Below are 17292 nucleotides of genomic sequence, written 5' to 3' on the forward strand. Positions count from 1 at the left end.
CTTTCATGTTCCTGTTATTGTTGATAGTTTTACCTTAAACTTTACTGTCTGTATAATGCAAATTGATTAACATTAGTTCAACATGTAACATGCATAACATTGTTTGCGAGTATGACACTTTATAGTAAACTAACATTTTGTCTTGACATGCCTGGAAAAGGGCATGTATTTGTCAAATTTTAAATTATCTTTCTTGGGAAGTGGAATGAGACCTGCATGGCAATGCCTTCATAAGTGCATCAGTCCTTGTGTTTTGAAGTTCCAGAGTAAGTTAATTTTATAGTTGTTCCAGTTTACCCTAGAGCTAGATTTGTTTTCAGTGCAAATTTATTTTGCTGGTCTACTGCCTTGCTTTCTTTTTCTCCTCTCACTCTTTTTTTCATCTGCTGTTTTTTTAAAATTTATTTTTAGGTTCCATCCTAGATTTGGGGTTTGGTTTAACCTACAGATATTGGTGAAACATGCTATCCAGAACATCGTAAAATTGTTTTCAATTTCCGGTTGATTAACTGGTTAACTATTTTCAATAGTACTCACTGGTTTGTTTTTTGGTTCTTGTGCACTCTGTTCTTGGAAGATTCTTGTGTGAGGAGCAGGTGGAGGAAATTTCCTTTCAGAGCCATCCTAGTGCACCAATTTAACACTGGCATTCCCTTTTAACATTCTTCCTTTTCTGTCATTACATGGAAGATCACCTCTATGTTAGATTGATTGTCTTCCCTTAGTTTTACTTCATATCAGGGTCATTAGAACTGTTTCAAGTCTTGCTGGAAATTATGTTTGTTAGGTGCTTCACAGGTTTGGGGGGAAGGGAGTAGGAAGGGATGTGGCAGCTTACCTGGTTTAAATTTCAAAAGAGTGCATAGTCTTTTGAGTTGTTTGGCAAACCACCTGCCTTCATAATAACAGAGGAGCTGGGCCACAACTTTACTTTTTTGCGTATTTAGGGATGGTGGGAGAAAACAATCTTTCTCACTGGTATTGATTCGGCACTGAATGAGAACTCCCAACTGTAAAAGCTGACTAAAGTGGAACTAATATAAAAAGCAGGAAGAATGTGTTTTGGGTGTATTTCAAAGATACGTTTTCCTTCACGTGTCAGTTTTACTTGGTCAGAGCTTTGATTTTTCTGTGAGAATACATGAAGCTGTTTGCCTTGCATTTTATAGGAAGTTCTAGTTGATCCCTTGATTAAAATGATGACTTGTTTGGAAAATCAGTGAACAATCTTCTGAATAGACATCTGTGCTCTTCGAAGATGTGCTACTGAACTCTGTGCTCTTGTTTTAAAGAGATGATAGAGCACTAATGGTCAGTTAATGTCACTGGAGGGTACAGACTGACTGTATGTCCTGGTTTGAGCCCAGAGCACAACTGAGCACCATGGAGCTGCTCACTCACTCCTTCCCCCTCAGGAATAGGAAAGAGAAAATAAAGCAAAAGGCTCAGGAATCGACATAAGGACAGGAAGAGATGACAGACCCTTTACAATCATGGGCAAAAGAAAGACTTGTTAGGGGAAGAAAAAAAGAACATAAATTTAATACAGACACTAACACCACCACTACTTAGCAGAGTGAGACAGTGGGAAGCATTACCACATCTTAAAAACACCTTCCTCCACCCCTCCCTTTCTCCCAGGCTCAGTTTTGTTCCAAATTTCTCTCCCTGCCAGTGGCATAGGGGACAGGGAATGGGGTTACAGTCAGTCTGCTGCTCCTTCCTCCTCAGGGGGAGGACTCCCCACATTCTCCCCTGCTCCAGCATGGAGTCCCTCTCATGGGAGACAGTTCTCCACAAACTTTCTCTGGCATGAGTCCTTCCCACAGGATGCAGCCATTCCCATGCTGCTCCGGTGTGGGTCACCCCTGCATGTTGCAATCCTCCCAGTGCCGAACTACAGCAGCGGGGGCTGTTTCTTCCCTCAGTGTCCCGGCTTCTTTGGGTGCAGTCCCCTGATCTGGTGTGGGGTCCTTCACAAGCTGTAGGTCAGCATCTGCTCCACCGGTGACCTCCATAAGGTGTCAGGAGGGCAGCCTGCTGTCTCACCACAGGATACAGTCGAGGTGGCGTCTCTGCTCTGGTGCACCTCCTCCCCTTCCTTGTCCTTTCTTCCACTGACCTTGATGTTCGCATAGGTGTCCTTCTCGTAACTCCTCCTCACAAGTCCCAGCTCCTCCTCCCAGATTCCCCTTCTTAATTATGTTATCACAGAGGCACAGCCACCATCACTATCTCGGCCTTGGCTGGAAGTGTGTCTGACTTAAGAGCTGGGGGAGCTTTGAGAAGCTTCTCACAGGAGGCCACCACTGTAGTCCCCTCCCCCACTACCAAAAACCCCGCTACACAAACCCAGCACACTTAATGTCTGTTGTTCTGTGGTTTAATTTTTTCAAGGGATTGTGTATATGGGTATACTTTTTTTTTTTAATTATAAGTAATGCTTCCTAAAAGCAACTGGTTACAGTACTGGGGTACAGTTGCAATTCTCTACCACTCTTTGCTTGTATTTCACATATGCCTATATTTTTCTCTCAGTTTTTTAACTGATTATTAGTTTCCAGTGGGAATTACTTTGAAAATGAGAGTTCTGATTTTTTCTGTCATTACTAAGAGACAGCACTGTTCATTTTGGTAGGAAGGATAAAATGCAGGATTTAACTGATTTATCTAAGAATTTGTATTCATTGTTGGACTTTGTATTCATTTGTCACGTCCCGCTCAGACAAGGGAGACAAGTGACTTAGATTTGTAAATCCCCAATGGAGTGGACAATGGTGAGACAAGTCTCAAAGTCCAGACATTTATTAACTTCCCACAATGTACTAATTGGGTACATGATAATTGGCTAAGTATATAATGAGTTATGGCAAGCAATACAGTATGCCTTGCATTACATAACAGTAATGAAGGAAAAGGGGAAAAAGGAAAGGAGGGTGATAGAATAGAGAAATAGAGATCACCAGTCTGGGTCCCTGTGTCGATCCCACCAGCGAGGGTTCAATGAGGCATCTGTCTTCTTCGCATCACTTCACTCTCTGAACCCCCCTGCTCCTTTGCCCCTCTGTCAATTTATACACACTTTCCTTGGGTCCATCCTCTAGGTCGACCCACATGCCAATATTTTCCATGCATAGGGAGGGGTAAGGTGTTTCATGGGATGATGTAATTGGCATGATCTTGTTAGTCTTTGTTAGCATATTGAGGGGTGTTAACTTTAATATGCATTTCGTGGATAATGAAGCAAAGGTCATTCACCAGACAGATGGTCCTTGAAATTTGTCCAGGTGCACCAGAGCAGAGCCATCCTGTCTCCACAGGGCTCCCTCCTCCAGCTGCATCTTGTGTTATTTGGGCAGCCTTATCACCTTCGACCTCCACACCATCCACCCTGTGACTATAGTTTCATTACTTGCAATTGTTACAGGCATTCCTTAGTTCGGAGGGCCTCCACTCCCCCCACTATCCTTTATCTCTTCCTCAGGCTGTTTTTCTGAGTCTTTGTTTCTTGCAGGTCTGTTTCTTTCAGGACCTATTTTTACAAGTCATCTCTCACATCATTCTAGAAACTTTATGAAAAGCATGTCTTCAGAATAGTTTGACATATCTTTAATTAGTCAATACGCATGTGTGTTTCAGTGAAATCATTTACTGCTCTGTGCCTGACCTGTGTAACCAGTTTTTGCATTACAGGAGAAATGTGAAGGATAGTATTTGACTGGCAATCTGCATATCTACACCACACATTTTAAAAGAATGTTGCAATCTTAATGAAAACTATTCCGAGGCCTCCACCCCAGTTACTTGATTTTGTTAACTTGGCACATGAGAATCTTGAATTCATGTTCAGTAATATCAACAGGAAACCAAAGTCTTAAGGTTTTTTGGTGTGTGTCCTCACTCCATTAAGAAGGATGTGTCATTGTTGAGACCATTATTGGTAGTACTAAGAACCTGATTAATTTCATAGCACCAAAACCAGTACTTTGCCTCATGTCTTATAAGATCATCTAGTATAGCATAGATACAGAGTACATTTCCCATTTTACTTGGTGTTGCAAAGTGAATATAATTGAGATACATCTTAAGATAATCATTGCTTTGGAGGTAGGAGCTTTTAAACCTCAGTGCATGAGTCAGGGGACCCTTTTTTCATGTTTGCAATTTCTTTGATTTTTCTTTGAAGTATAACATGCTGTGTATGTTTAATATCTGTGATTTTTAAATGAATGAAATACTTAAAGCTGGAATTGTCAGTCTTAAAATATTAAATAATAGAACTGAAGAAACTTCTTTACAGAGAATAGCATTTAAGGAAAGTTATTTGTAACAAGGAACTATTATTCCTTGGAATATTGCTTTAATGCCCAAGCAGTGCTTTCCTATTAAACAGAGATAGATGTAGGTATATTATCCTGCAGAGCATTTCAAGCATATTCAGTTTATTTAGCTTTAAAAATATTTTTTGTCCTTTGGGTGGTTGTTTCACCCGTGGTTTACTTCCATTGAAGGATGCTTGCTCAACTTGAAAAGAAACTCCAAAGATGCGACTCTTAACTACTCGTGGGACACCTCTTTGCAGAGATCTCGTCAAGTTACCTATTCCTTAGTTCTCATGCAGTTAAAAACCAAATTGACCACCCAGTAGTAATGAAAAAAATTAAAGCACTATGGGAGCAATTCAGTGGAATTTTTTGACTACCAGTAAGGAGTTGGAAATTATTTCCAGATATTTAGTTTGCTTTACTTATTTTCAACTTCATTTATTTTACTTTCATAGTATTACTCCTATTAGATTTGCTTTCTTATAGTATATAATGAATTTCTTTTTGCTTGGTACTTACAACCCAAATACATAAGTACATGATTTGATTCAGTATTTCTAACCTTTAAATTTCCCAGTTATAGTTAGTACATCTTTCATTTCTTTAGTAATTTTTTGTTCCTGAACTTACTCTCATTTGTCTGTCTTGATGGGCACCCAGTTGTCAGTCTGTAATCCCAGAGGGCTGTCAACTCTTTAGAAAGGTGTTTTTCACAAGAGGGGAAGTGTTTTACAAGTTCTAATAGTAAGAAAAATGATCCACTTGTTTTACTCTTTGGATGGTGCAGTCAAGTAGCATAAGCCTAACACTCATCTATAACTGAACTCAAAATGATTCAGGAATTCACGTATTTTGAGGTCCATCGCATCAATATGTGATCTGTAAAATAAGACAGTATGCACCACAATATGCACCTCTTGCAGGGAACGCGTGGGGGACAATAATACATCAAAAAATGGGAATATTAGGAGTTTGTTTTGCCTACTCCTATTTCAAAACTGGAAAAACTTATTCCTGTCCAATTAGGACAGCAGTAATACATTCCTCTTGGGGTGTGTTGTCTGCCCCTCCACTTAGTTTCAGTTAATTCTGCATATTCTGAGTATCTTCCTGCCTTTTTCATCTCATAGCTGGCAGCTGTACAGATTAATATACTGCTTTTAAAATACTTCTATGCGTGGTGAATTGTCTTCTTTCGAGCAATAGTTCTTTATATCTACAGCAGATGGGTTTGTTTTCCTGGAGCAGATTTGGGGAAACTTTAATTAGACTGAAGCACAGAGAATGGAGGCAGGTTTGAAAGGTGAAAATAGGGTGATGATATCTTACTTAGGGAGAATAGCTTGAGTAAATAATTTTTTTGATACCTCATCTGTTCCGTTTGCTGAGCAGTTCAGCATCAAGAGAGAGTTTCCCTGTGGCACTGCTCGCAAAAGGCTGATAATTTTTCTCGAATAACTTCAGCATCTGACGTTGCTTCTATGGGTTTTGTTGACTTTTTCTAGCCAGTCTCACTCCCTCTTGTGTTATCAGGAAAGCATGATGAAGATCCGGAGTCCGTAAGTATGAGCTGAGCAGATTACAGGCGGCTGTTGTTGAGAGGCTCGATGGCATCTGTATTGTTTTTTTTTTGAGTGGAGAGTCCCTACTGCCCCCCATTCCGGTGAGTACCCCGCCGGTGGCAGCAGCACGTACTCCTAAGACACAGCCGTCCCGCAGGCCTCGTTTCCGCCCTCTCTCTTGTCAGGGGGGTTTCCTGCCCGATGCTTCAGTCCCGCGCTGCCGCGCACAGGCTTGCACTCCAGCTGCCTGCGACTGCTCGCTCTGTTTCGTTTTAAGCTGTGGGGATGGAGAGGCATCGCGGCGGGGAGGCGCTGTCGGAGCGGGAATCCGCCTGGCTGCCCGAAGGTCCGGGCGCATGTGCTGCCTCCGCTGCTGGGGCGGGGAAAAGCCCTAAGCTGTGTCGTGCTTTCCGCCTCGCAGCTGCACAGCCAGAGGCCCCGAAGCGCGGAGCAACAAACTGAAACTAAAAGGTGGGAAGGGTCGTGCCTTTATGCGGCTGCGTGCGGGGCTCCGCCCCGTGCTAGCCGCTGACAAAGCGGAGAGCGGCTTTTACTCCAGAGCGCAGGCGCGTAAGTTTTCGGCTTGCCCCGTCACCGCGAGACCGCGGGTTGGCTGCCTCTCCTCCTCTTCCGGCCGCCTCAGTGACGTACGCTGCCTGGCTTCCCTGCCGCCCCCATGTACAAACAAAAGACGCTTCATGTCGTCGTCTGGGGGCGGGGCTAACTTCTTCCGCCCAGCCCTTCGTGGGGCTGGGCCGGCTGAGGAGTGACGTCACCGGCCCCCGGAGACGGCGGGGTTCGTGCGCCGCTGTAGCACGCCGGAGGAGCGGGACATGGCAGGCGGCGGCGGTCGCGGGCCGCGGGAGCGAGCGACAGCAGCGCGGACGCAGAACGGGCGAGGGGCACGCGGGGGAGTCGCTGTGTGATGGGCGGAGGACGCCGGGCCGACGCTCCCGGAAGCGATCGCGCGGGCAGGCGGTGTAGGCCCGGACGGCAGCAGCGGGGCCCCCGGCTGACGAGACAGGAGGCGGTGCAGGAGCCTTGACGGTGACTGCAGAGGCGCGGCCCCGGGTACCGGCGTGGGGAGGAACGGCAGGTAGGGAAGGAGTAGGGCGGTGAGCCTGCTCGGGGCGTGGCCTCACTGGCACTGCTCGGTGCCCCTGACTTGTCAGCGTTGAGCTCGGCAGACGGTGAGGAAGCGAAGGGGGAGATCTCCCGGCAGCAGGGCAGCGGGCGCCCCGGGGCCCCTTCGCCCGGGACCCGGTTCTGTTGGGCCGCCATTCGCAAAGGTAGAGGGCGAAGGAGACCGCGCGGCTTGGGCGGGAGGTCGCTGCTAGGAAGCCCGAGCGGTCCCGTGTGACTGCATGGAAGCTGTGCTTCCACGTGGGGCGGCCTGCAAGGTGAACAAGAGCTCAGCGAGGTTCATTCGGGGGACGTAAGCATTTGTTCCTGTTAAAATTGCTTTATTTGCTTTGGCAAAAGGTAGAACTGGACCTTAAAAATCAGCTGACTTGACTGAATTGCTGTGTGCTGTCCACAGGAAGACAAGCAGGTTCAATGTGCAGCGTGCAAAGAGGCAGCAAGTATTTCTGAAGCACCGCACGGTTGGTTACCCTCCCATTCTTATAGTAAAATGAAGTTTCTAGGTGTCCTCTCAAGTTAGTTGAGAAAGAACACGGAAACATTGATGTTAGCAAGCATACTTTTTAGGGTATTCTGTTAGTATTTTTCAGTATATATGAGTTAATTTCTATTCGTGTATAACATGAAGGGTATTTTTTTTTTATACTTAAACAGAATGATGCCTCCTGTTTCCTCAAGAAGTGTATTTTAAAACTGATCATGCATTGAGATGTTTTCTGGAGACATCCATTTTAAGTTGTAATTGTTTATAGAAAGTAATTTACCTACTACTTACACAGATGTGCATTGAACTGTAATGAGAATGTTTATGAATGTATAGCATTTGCATTTTGAAATTAATTTTTGAGGGTAGTATTTGGAGCAAATGCGTATGTTCTGATAGGTTCTTCAAATGTATAGTGAGGCAGCTGGGATGGAAAGATGAACACAATTACTAATAGTCTGCCTTATTCAGGTATTGCTTACTAATGGGTTAGGTGCTTCTGCTGATGTGCTGCTTTTTAAATGCCATTTACTGAGGCATATGCTCTGGTTTCATTTGCCAAATTTATGGTATTTATCCACATCTGGGGGATTTCGCTATTTGCTGACCCAACAGGCTCCTTAACTGCTTTGCAGCATTACAAGAATGAAAAATACAAGCCTTCTTTCTCTTCAAGGGGTATTGCAGCCATAGTATTAGAGACGTACTGTTCTGAGAAAGGGAGAAACTCCATTTGGAGACTTACATGTGCAGTAAGAGAAAGGAGGGTACAGTTCTTAAGAGGATTAAGTATGAGGAGGGAAAATAGATGCAGATTTAATAGCTAGTGAGAGTTGATAATGTTGCTGTTCATCCTTAATCACCAAATCTCTAGAAAAAACACCTATGCATACCTAGTATAACAGTGTGAAGAAGGTTTCCAGTGAATTGTTATCAGGAGATAGTGCATGTTAAGAGCGGTAATTGTAAGAAGTCATATACAAATAAAAGGGGCTTATAAATAAGGGATCTCAAGATTCTTCTATATGAAACTTACTTTGTCCTCTCCTTGACTTACAGAGCAAGTTAAACTTTATTTGATTCTCATCTGTTTCACTTTGATTTTTTTTTTTTTTTTTGCTGAAACTATAATAAATTCTAAATTGAAGTTGCAAGTTGATCGGTCCTTGTTTTGCACTTGCAGTGGTGTGGGAGTCACAGTACATAATTGTCTTTTCTTTTTCTGAAAGATATGTTTTTCTCGGAAGCTGACATCAGTAACATTAGTGCTATTGTGATTTATGAAGTTTATGCATCAGCTTATCTAAAGACATTTTTTCAGTATGGTTTATTTACATAATAACAGGCAATAATATAATTTAAAGTCATACTGCTGATGAAGTCAAGTTATTTTTTCAACTCTACTGAGAAAGTCTTTAAAAATTAAACTGTTTCTGTGTAAGCTCTTACTAGAGTTTAAGGAATGGTGCAGCTAGGAAACAAGTTACTTCTTGAGAGCTACTATTGAACTGAGACTTAAATTGTAGTCTTTTTCCATTTCAAAGCTGTCATACATGTTTGTCTGTGGAAACTACATGGGCTAAATTGCTAGTGAATCTAATGTGAATTTGTACAGAGAAGGTCTTAGGTGTCTAAGGAAAGGTTTTCTTAGTCTGTGTGTAGCTCCACCACCCTCACCCCCTGCCCCAGAGGGATTTGAAAGGTAGAAATAAGGGTACAAGTAGGACGTGAAACTTCTTTTTTCTTATTTTTAGTCAGAGAGTTGTTTTGACTATGGAGGACTAATTCTTGAAACTTCTGGAAAAATACAGGTTTGACTTAACTAGTTAATGTAGAAAGACAGCTTGTGGTTTCCTTCTCTGTGTAAGCATCTGTATCAAGTTAAATAATCTAATCCATATACTTAAATTCTGTTGTGGGCAAAGCTTGTCTTGGTTTAACAGGATGATTTTCATGGTGTTTAGTTTCACTTGGGAGTGGGTAGGTTCCTCTTTTACTAACTCTTGAAAGATCAATGAAACTTTCTTTGCTTTTTGGTGCCCTCTACTGATTTTTGCTAGGAGCAGCAGCACTTCAAAAACTGGGAAGGGAGAATAAAGGAAGGAAGCCCTTTTGCACCTTAAGTATTTTGCTGATTGCTGACCAGGCAATTTGCCTGGATTGCAGTGGAACTGTTCCTCACCTGCTAGAAAAATAGTTAAGCAGCATAAATCTATTGTCTTCTGTAGGCATTCCAGCTGTAAAAAGACTGGTGGCTTTGCTCTTCCCCTCTCAGAAAGATAGAGACTTTCTTTAATGTCCACAGTTCTGGTTCTCAGTGAGCACATTTCAGATTTGCTGTCCTAGAACTTTTTATCTCCTGGTTCACTTGCAATGACTTTGGTTGTTGTATTTCCCACTATGACCTCAGATACTATAAAAAGGTGCGGCACTTCATGTCAACGCACCCATACGCTGTATTTTGCTTAATTTCTGTTTAAGTAGACCTTTCATCTTGTCAGTCTTGCAGTTTTGTTCCTGTCCCCAAAAGTCTGTGAACACCTCTGTTGTAGGCACACTCAGCAATTGGAGGAACTCAACCTTACCCTCTCTTCAGAGCCTCTTATGTTAACCTGTTAATCTGTCTTTGCGAGCTCTGTTAGTTTCTGATAGAACTGGCCAAATTTTTCTTTCACATTGCAGTAAGAATAAATCACAGGGATCAGAGCATTCATGGCATGACACGGTGCTGCCGCTGAGCCAGTGCTCTGTCTGGCAGCCTTCATGAAAGCTTTAGGAGATGGCCTTCTCCCTACACAAAAATTAAGAATTTTTCTTCCTTATTTAGGCTGTTTCTTTAGATGATCTGTGTTGAGATTGTTGTTTTAAAAAGCTGTGATGTACTGAATATTTTTGAGCTGCATTTTCAAAATCTGATCTTAGAAACCAATCTCTCGCAAAGACATTTAAAACTATTTTGTTGTTTCAGTTGTGGAAATTTGCTTTTATGTGGGAAATGGCCTGGAAGAAGGAAAGAACAAATTAAGTGTCAGTAATGGGAAAATCAGAACTGAAATACGGGGTGAGAGGAGCCCTGACACTTTGATGTTGGAGACTGCTCTGACAGTTACATGCTACAACTGCAGTTGTACTGTGCCATTTGGGATGTGTTTTCTCCCTCATTCTGTGGGATCTCCCCAGAGAAGAAAGAAATTGAAAAAGGTGGAACTTAAGAGTGCCTTATTCTTAGAATTAAATATCTTAGCCCTCTTTGGATTTTCAGGCCTGTGTTTAAGTACAACTCCTTAAGTTTTATGACAACATTTTTTTTTGCACTAGTACCAGCCTGTGTATACTGCAGTATATTGAAGAACACTCTATATTTACGTGACAGTTTGGTGATACCAATTAGGTAGGTATGTTGTTTTGTGGATTCATTTTGTAGTTTCTAAAATGGACTCTCATTTTTTGAGGCTTCAGATTTCTAGTGATATGGAGAGACTGGAAGAATGTAGACAGTAAATTGGTATGTTCCTGAAGGAAGTAGATCCTGACCTTTCTCAGTGTCTGAGAACACAAAATACTACATTATACACAGAAATTTTTAAGAGTGTGGTGTGCCGTACACCTAAGAATCAAATTCTTAAGAGTGTTTAAAATATTTACCATGTGAAACTTAAGCAGTTTAGGCTTAACTGTCTCTTAATGTTTCTTGTGTGTCCTAAACACCCAGTTAAATGAGAAATGCGTTTCAGAGAAGGAACAAATACAGAGAAAACCCTGGAAATGTCTGTCAGCCTGATGTCAAATAAACAGTATTCAAGTTATTAATGTGGTTTGATCATAAGTACAATGAAGAGATGAATTTGATGGAATATGTTCTATGCTGTTGGTACGTGATATACTATTGCGTACCTCAGGTCTTTTGCAGAAGCACTTTGCATGGAGGATTCATTGTCAGTTCAGGTTGCTGAAGAACAGCATAGGCCATTGTGCTTACCATCAGTAAATAATGAATTAATCCTATTAATTTTGAATGAATTATGGATGGCCCAGAAAGATTACTGATGAGTGTTCTTGGTACAGTTGTTAGATACAGAAACATTCTAATTGGTGTATCCATCATAGCTTTGAAACACAGAAAAATTTGATGGACTTGCATCTTCTTTATACCATGTTTGGTAGTGTAGCTCTTGTTTTACAAATTGTGTTCATTTTACTAAATACTGTGTAAATTTTTGCTGTTTCACTATCGGAAGGACACTTTAATTCGCACAAATTATTAAGAAACCTGATGCATGTAAATCTACAGCAAATTTTATACTGGCAACTTGACATGATATTGTAGATGGTTTCCATTTTAAGATGGAGTTACTAGGTTTTTTCTTACCACATGGTGATACTTCAAAAGCAAGTTGGAGGAAACATTGTAGGCTTCCTTTCAGAATGATGTGCCTTGCTATGGACTCTTACATCTCTAGGAATTGGAATACAGAGTATTTTCTCCCTAATCCCACAGAGATGGTGCCAAGAGCGGTTTTCTTCTGAACTACTTTTTTTTTCTGTGCCTTTTGCTACAGCCATAGGAACAGCTAGTGTCATGCTGTTCCTTAGTGTTTCTTGATCTCTATTTGTGGAATTTTCATGCCAAGTACTAGTTACGTATTGATTTGCTTAACTATTGACAGTCTCTTCTGAAGCACAGAAGGAAATGGTATCCCATTTTAAATACTCAGATGTATTTTGTAGTTCAGTAGGGAAGCATATATGCTCGTAGGGGTACTTTGTGTCTCAAGGGTAGATCTACTTCAAAGTACTATTTGAGTTGTGCTTTACTGCTTTTACAGGAGAACACTTCTAAAAACCTAGTGTTTAGCATAGAGTGAAAATCAGTTACTGCTTTCCTTTGTGCTGTTGCAGAATCACAGATGGCTGAGTTTGGAAGGGATCTCCGGAGGTCATCTGGTCCAACTCCCCTGCTCAAGCAGGGCCACCTAGAGCCAGGTGCCCAGGACCATGTCCAGACAACTTTTGAAGATCTCCAAGGAGGGAGACTCCACCACCTCTCTGGGCAACCTGTGCCAGTGCTCAGTGACCCTCACAGAGTAAAGAAGTGTTTCCTCATGTTCAGATGGAGCCTCCTGTGTTTCAGTTTGTGCCCATTGCCTCTTCTCCTGTCACTGGGCACCACTGAAGAGAGTCTGTCTCTGTCCTCTTTGCAGCCTCCCTTCAGGTATTTGTATGAATTGATAAGATCCCTCCAAGTCTTCTCTTCTTCAGGCTTAACAGTCCCAGCTCTCTCAGTCTTTCCTCGTCTGTGAGATGCTCTAGTCCCATCTTAGTGTCCCTTTGTTGGACTTTCTCCAGTATGTCCATGTCTGTGTTGTGCTGGGGAGCCCAGAACTGGACACAGTACTCCAGGTGCTATCTCCTAGGACTTTTGGACCTACCCCAAGAATTGGCTCATTTTGGCCTTCCTTTCAGCCACCTGGTTTGTTTGAGCCAGCTTTCAGATTTGGGAAGGACTGTATTTCTTTGCCGACCAAATTCAGATCACCTTAGTGTTTCTTTGTCAGGGGCTGTCTTGTATGTGCCCAGCCAGCCATGTTTCCAAGTTGTCTTTTGGTCACAACTCTGAAATCAAACCTAGAAAGAAATGGTTCTGAGTAGTAATGGTAGTGATGTTTTTCAGTAAAATCTAAATAGGACTTAGAAAAGATCTAATGCGTTGTAAAGCAGTTGTCTTGAATGTTTACATTCTAGGGTTTGTATTTGGTGTGTGGAGGATGCAGGGTGTGGACAGCAATATTAGAATTTTTATTTTCTCACCATTTACCCACTTTCCCTCCACTTTACGACTTTGTTGTACCAGATTGTGCTCATTATCAACAGCCATCAAATTTTCCAGTTCTTACCAGAGAAGTCATGATGTCTGTTCCAAATGTTCTCTTACTCATGAGAACAGGTAAAATGGCAATGTGAATGGTGGTGGGTTGAAGCAGGGGTTCTGAATCCTGCATTTTTCCTCCTGTTTCTTTTTTCACCGTGCAGAGTGTAGGTGCGGATCCCACAGGGGTGAGGCACAACACTCAGTAAGTGAAAGCTTTGACCTTAGTGAAAGCCTAGTGTTAACACAGTGGGAGCCCCAGAACACCAATGCTAATCAAATGGGGACACGACACAGTGGAGCCCTGCTCAGGAGTGAAGCTCAAGGGAAGGCTCCGCAGGGGTGGATGATAAAACTTGTGCTTATTAACATGTCATACATGTACAAAGTCCTGTTTTGCTCATTAGTGAACTCACTGCTGTAGTACACATGCTGCTGTTCGAATTCCAAGATCTGCAGCTGGCTGCCATTGTTGGTGCATGTGCAAAAGTGGGTGCAGATTTGGGGGAAGTGAACTATCCCAGGTTACTGTAACATCAAGATAAGATGTGCTTGGGACTCTTCATACTCAGATGAGGAGGTGAACTATCCTGCTTTACCATAACAAAGTTTTCTCGTGCCCTACACTTGTCAAATATTTTTGTTTAGGACCGGGGTAAGGAGCTGCTGGTTTTTTTCTGTATTCTCCTTAGTTTTTACTGTTTTCGGAGGTAGCCTTCATGTCACTCTTCCTGGACTGTAGTACCTGACAGTATCCTTACATTTTTTCTGTGTATCATGAGGGGAAGAGTTGTGTGATTTCTGTAAGTGTGATTTGTGTAAGTGTGTCTGGTCAAGGACCTTTTCAGTGCCAAAGGGGAATAATAAGAAAAGGGGAAATAAATAGGAACATTTTGAGACACAAAGCTGACCAACAAAAAGTAAGGGAGTAAGTAACAAGGACCAGCTCTGGCAGTCACTAGTTGATGAGGGTATCTGGAATGTTGGAATGTTTATTTCTGTGAGATTATTTAGTCAAAGATCTTGTCGAATGGGATTATAAGGAAAAGGGGGAATCCATAAACACAGTATACAGAGACACAAACCTGCCAGACAATTGAGAAAAAGACAGGAAACAAACCTGGTCAGTTGCACTAACTGATGGGCTATCAGGAAACTGCATGCAAACAAGGACTTCGTGACTGATAAGGATGAAAACTTGAAGGTCCAGGATGTTGGAGGGGGTCAGTGGGACTATGACTAACCCTAACCCCCTAACCCTAAGGCCCTAAAGCAATGTGAGGGGAGTTGGAGAGAGACAAAATGGGGCAGACAGAAAAAGGGCCAATCATGTGTAAACTGTGGCCAGTCTTTACACTTGTGTGGCTGAGCCCTGGCCTGATTACTGGTCTGTCCTACTTTATTATATCTTTTCTTAACTGTCTCTCTGTGTACTCTCACTCTTTATCCCATGTGTGTGAGTGCTGCAGGGGCTAAGTGAGACGAGCTTGAGTAGCTACTAGGCTAGCAACTGGAGTCTCACTGGAGATGTAGGTACCACCAGGTGTGTGGTGCCAGCTATGGAAGCGAGTGGGGGTCTAAGTGTCAGGAGTTGGAGGGGCTGTAGCTCTCTGGATTATCTTACTGGTTTCCTACAGTCTTTATAGTGCCAGCTACTGATGTGAGTGGACTGGGTGCCAGCTACTAGAGTCAGACCAGGGATGTGGGCACCCCTGGCCTCTGTCAGTTACTGAAGCAAGTGAGGTCTAAGTACCAGCTACTGGGGTGGGTGAGTGTCTCAGCTGACAATTCCTGGAGCAGAAACAGTGTGTGTCCCCAAAGCCAGCTACTAGGGGGACCAGGGTGATCGAGTGATTCAGTGTTGGTGGCAGAGGTGGGACCACAGGTCACAGCCTGTGTGCCTAGTGCTGGCTGCTGGTAGGGAGTAAGTGTATCTTCCCAAACCTGCTGTTGCAGGGCAGGGAGGGAGGTGGGTGGGGTATGTTTGTATTTGCTGGCCATCTTCAAGCTGGATCACTTGGTGAATAGGGGGGCCTTGGGAACAGACTGGGGTGTCAGGCAGACCAAGCGTCCCTGCTGGTATTTTGGGGGACCTGCAAGTGTGGCGTGCTTGTGGGACAAATGTGTGAGTGCTGTGTGTCTGTAATGAGCACTAAGCTGGACCAGCTGGTGAGTTGAAGACCCATGGTGTGGGTAAGGGGGCCTGGGATTGGGGCAGGGATACTGCCAGATGGGCAAAGGGGCTGTGATGGTACTTGGCGTATTCATGAACATGCATGTGCTTGTGAACCTGGAGAGTGTCATGTATGTGCTGCACTGTTGACCTTCTGTCTCTGCCAGCCCATGAGGAGGAGGGGACTTGGCTGTCTGTCCTTGTGTTTGTGTGCATCCTGTATGTGGGTGCTGTTGGAAGGCAATGCCTTTTCTGTGGCACTGCGTGTGACCAGCTGTGTCAGTGCCCTTTGCATTCTTTGTTTCTGGAATACATGCTCAGTTTTACTACTGGTTGAACCTACAAACTGGTTACTATTGGTTGAACCTGCAAACAGGAAAGCAGCAGCTGTGACCTTCAGCCTGGGATGGAAATACCACCACCACTCTGCTCCCTGAGCACACTGGACTCTGCAGGAGGAATTCCTGGGCCCACAGGAGGTGCCTGCTTCTCACAGGCATCTTATGTTTCTTTTGCTTGCTGCTTCTTTTATTGCTTTGGGATCTGATGTTTATATTCCCAGTCTCCAGTATGCAGGGGATCAAGAGCTCTGTCACCATGGTGGAAAATCATGAGATGTATTAGCACAGTGATGACTTGTCAATACACTAAACCAGCAGGTAGTATAAATAACTAGTTTTGTTACTCATTTTTAACTACAAGTACCTTTCTCCAAAGTACTTCCTTAATTAGGCTAAAGATAAAGATCAAACCACGTTTCTTATGCAGTTAACACATATGTGTACCAAACATGGGCAGGAAATACTGTTTTTGGAGTGGGGAGAGGAAACAAAATGCTCTTTGAAGTGCATTTGAGGGGACAGATAATTTTGGTATTAATCAGGCTGATGGCTTAGCTCTGGAAATTACATACTAGGCAGTGTTTCTGTGAAAGTGTTTTAACCAAAATTTGCTTGCAGATCTAGACAGCTGGCTTTTGTAAATGATTGGCAGACTGCTGGCAAGGACTGGGGAAAACAGACCTAAGATTAATTTGTCTGTAAAAGGAATCTACTTTGTCTTTGATGCCTTGCAGCACATAGAGAAAGATGGTGTAATTAATGCCGCAGCTTTTGTGGCCTATGTTGTCCTTCATTTGCTGTCAGATTAAACCTAACTTTCACACATTAAAGGTGGATGAAATGCAATTGTAGGTGGGTAAAAACAGTCTTCTGATAAGTATCCCAGTCACACACAGAAGCTGACAGATAAAATGCTATTTCCTTTTTCATATTAATAAGTATTACCTACATTTTACCATTTATGTAAAAATTGAAAAGTAGAGAACGTTTTGATGCAGTTTTTTGCTTCTCTCATGGGTTTTGATTCTGAATGCAGGAAAACTTCATAGATTTCTAAAGCAAAGCTCTGCTTCCTTGGAAAATTACAGTTCTTGTTTAATACTGCCAAGGAATAATACCAGTGTGCTAGCATTGATTTTTCAAAGACCTTTTTTCATGAGCTGGTGCATGTCTGTCTCAGATGCATCTTTCAGATAAGTGGTTTTGTGTGAAGCTTGGTTCCTCAAAAAATTTCCGCCTTTAATATTCGCAACTTTTTAATGTAGAAACATCCGTGAGCATCATTGTACACTTATTCTTCTCAGGCCTAATATAGTTAATTGATCAAAAACAGTCCATTGCATCACTCTACATGTACATACGTAGCCAGTGACATGCTTCAAGGCCTGAGGTAACAAA

General features: G+C 42.8%; 1 protein-coding gene and 1 long non-coding RNA gene across 13 annotated transcripts in view; one reads left to right on the forward strand and one right to left on the reverse strand.

Moving 5' to 3' along the window:
- Nucleotides 1-17292, forward strand: part of RNF38 (ring finger protein 38) — a 128043-nt gene that overhangs the window by 72580 nt on the left and 38171 nt on the right. For 2 of the 12 annotated variants that reach the window (XM_074813527.1, XM_074813526.1), the window contains exons 1-2: nt 6576-6983; nt 12414-12726. The exons of 3 other annotated variants lie outside the window; for them this stretch is intronic. The gene's annotated coding sequence lies outside the window, so the exon portion shown is untranslated. Of the gene's footprint in view, nt 1-6269; nt 6359-6575; nt 6984-7427; nt 7492-7516; nt 10906-12413; nt 12727-17292 lie in introns of those variants that run through there. 7 more of the 12 variants (XM_074813529.1, XM_074813531.1, XM_074813530.1 and 4 more) reach the window with 7 other exon arrangements.
- On the reverse strand, nt 4408-6098 carry LOC141918707 (uncharacterized). Its single transcript, XR_012621781.1, has 2 exons — nt 5693-6098; nt 4408-5204 (listed from the first exon to the last, which is right to left on the reverse strand). It is a non-coding gene; the product is annotated as an uncharacterized LOC141918707 (long non-coding RNA).

This window comes from Strix aluco, chromosome Z, assembly GCF_031877795.1.
Source record: "Strix aluco isolate bStrAlu1 chromosome Z, bStrAlu1.hap1, whole genome shotgun sequence".
NCBI classification, from domain to species: Eukaryota; Metazoa; Chordata; class Aves; order Strigiformes; family Strigidae; genus Strix; species Strix aluco.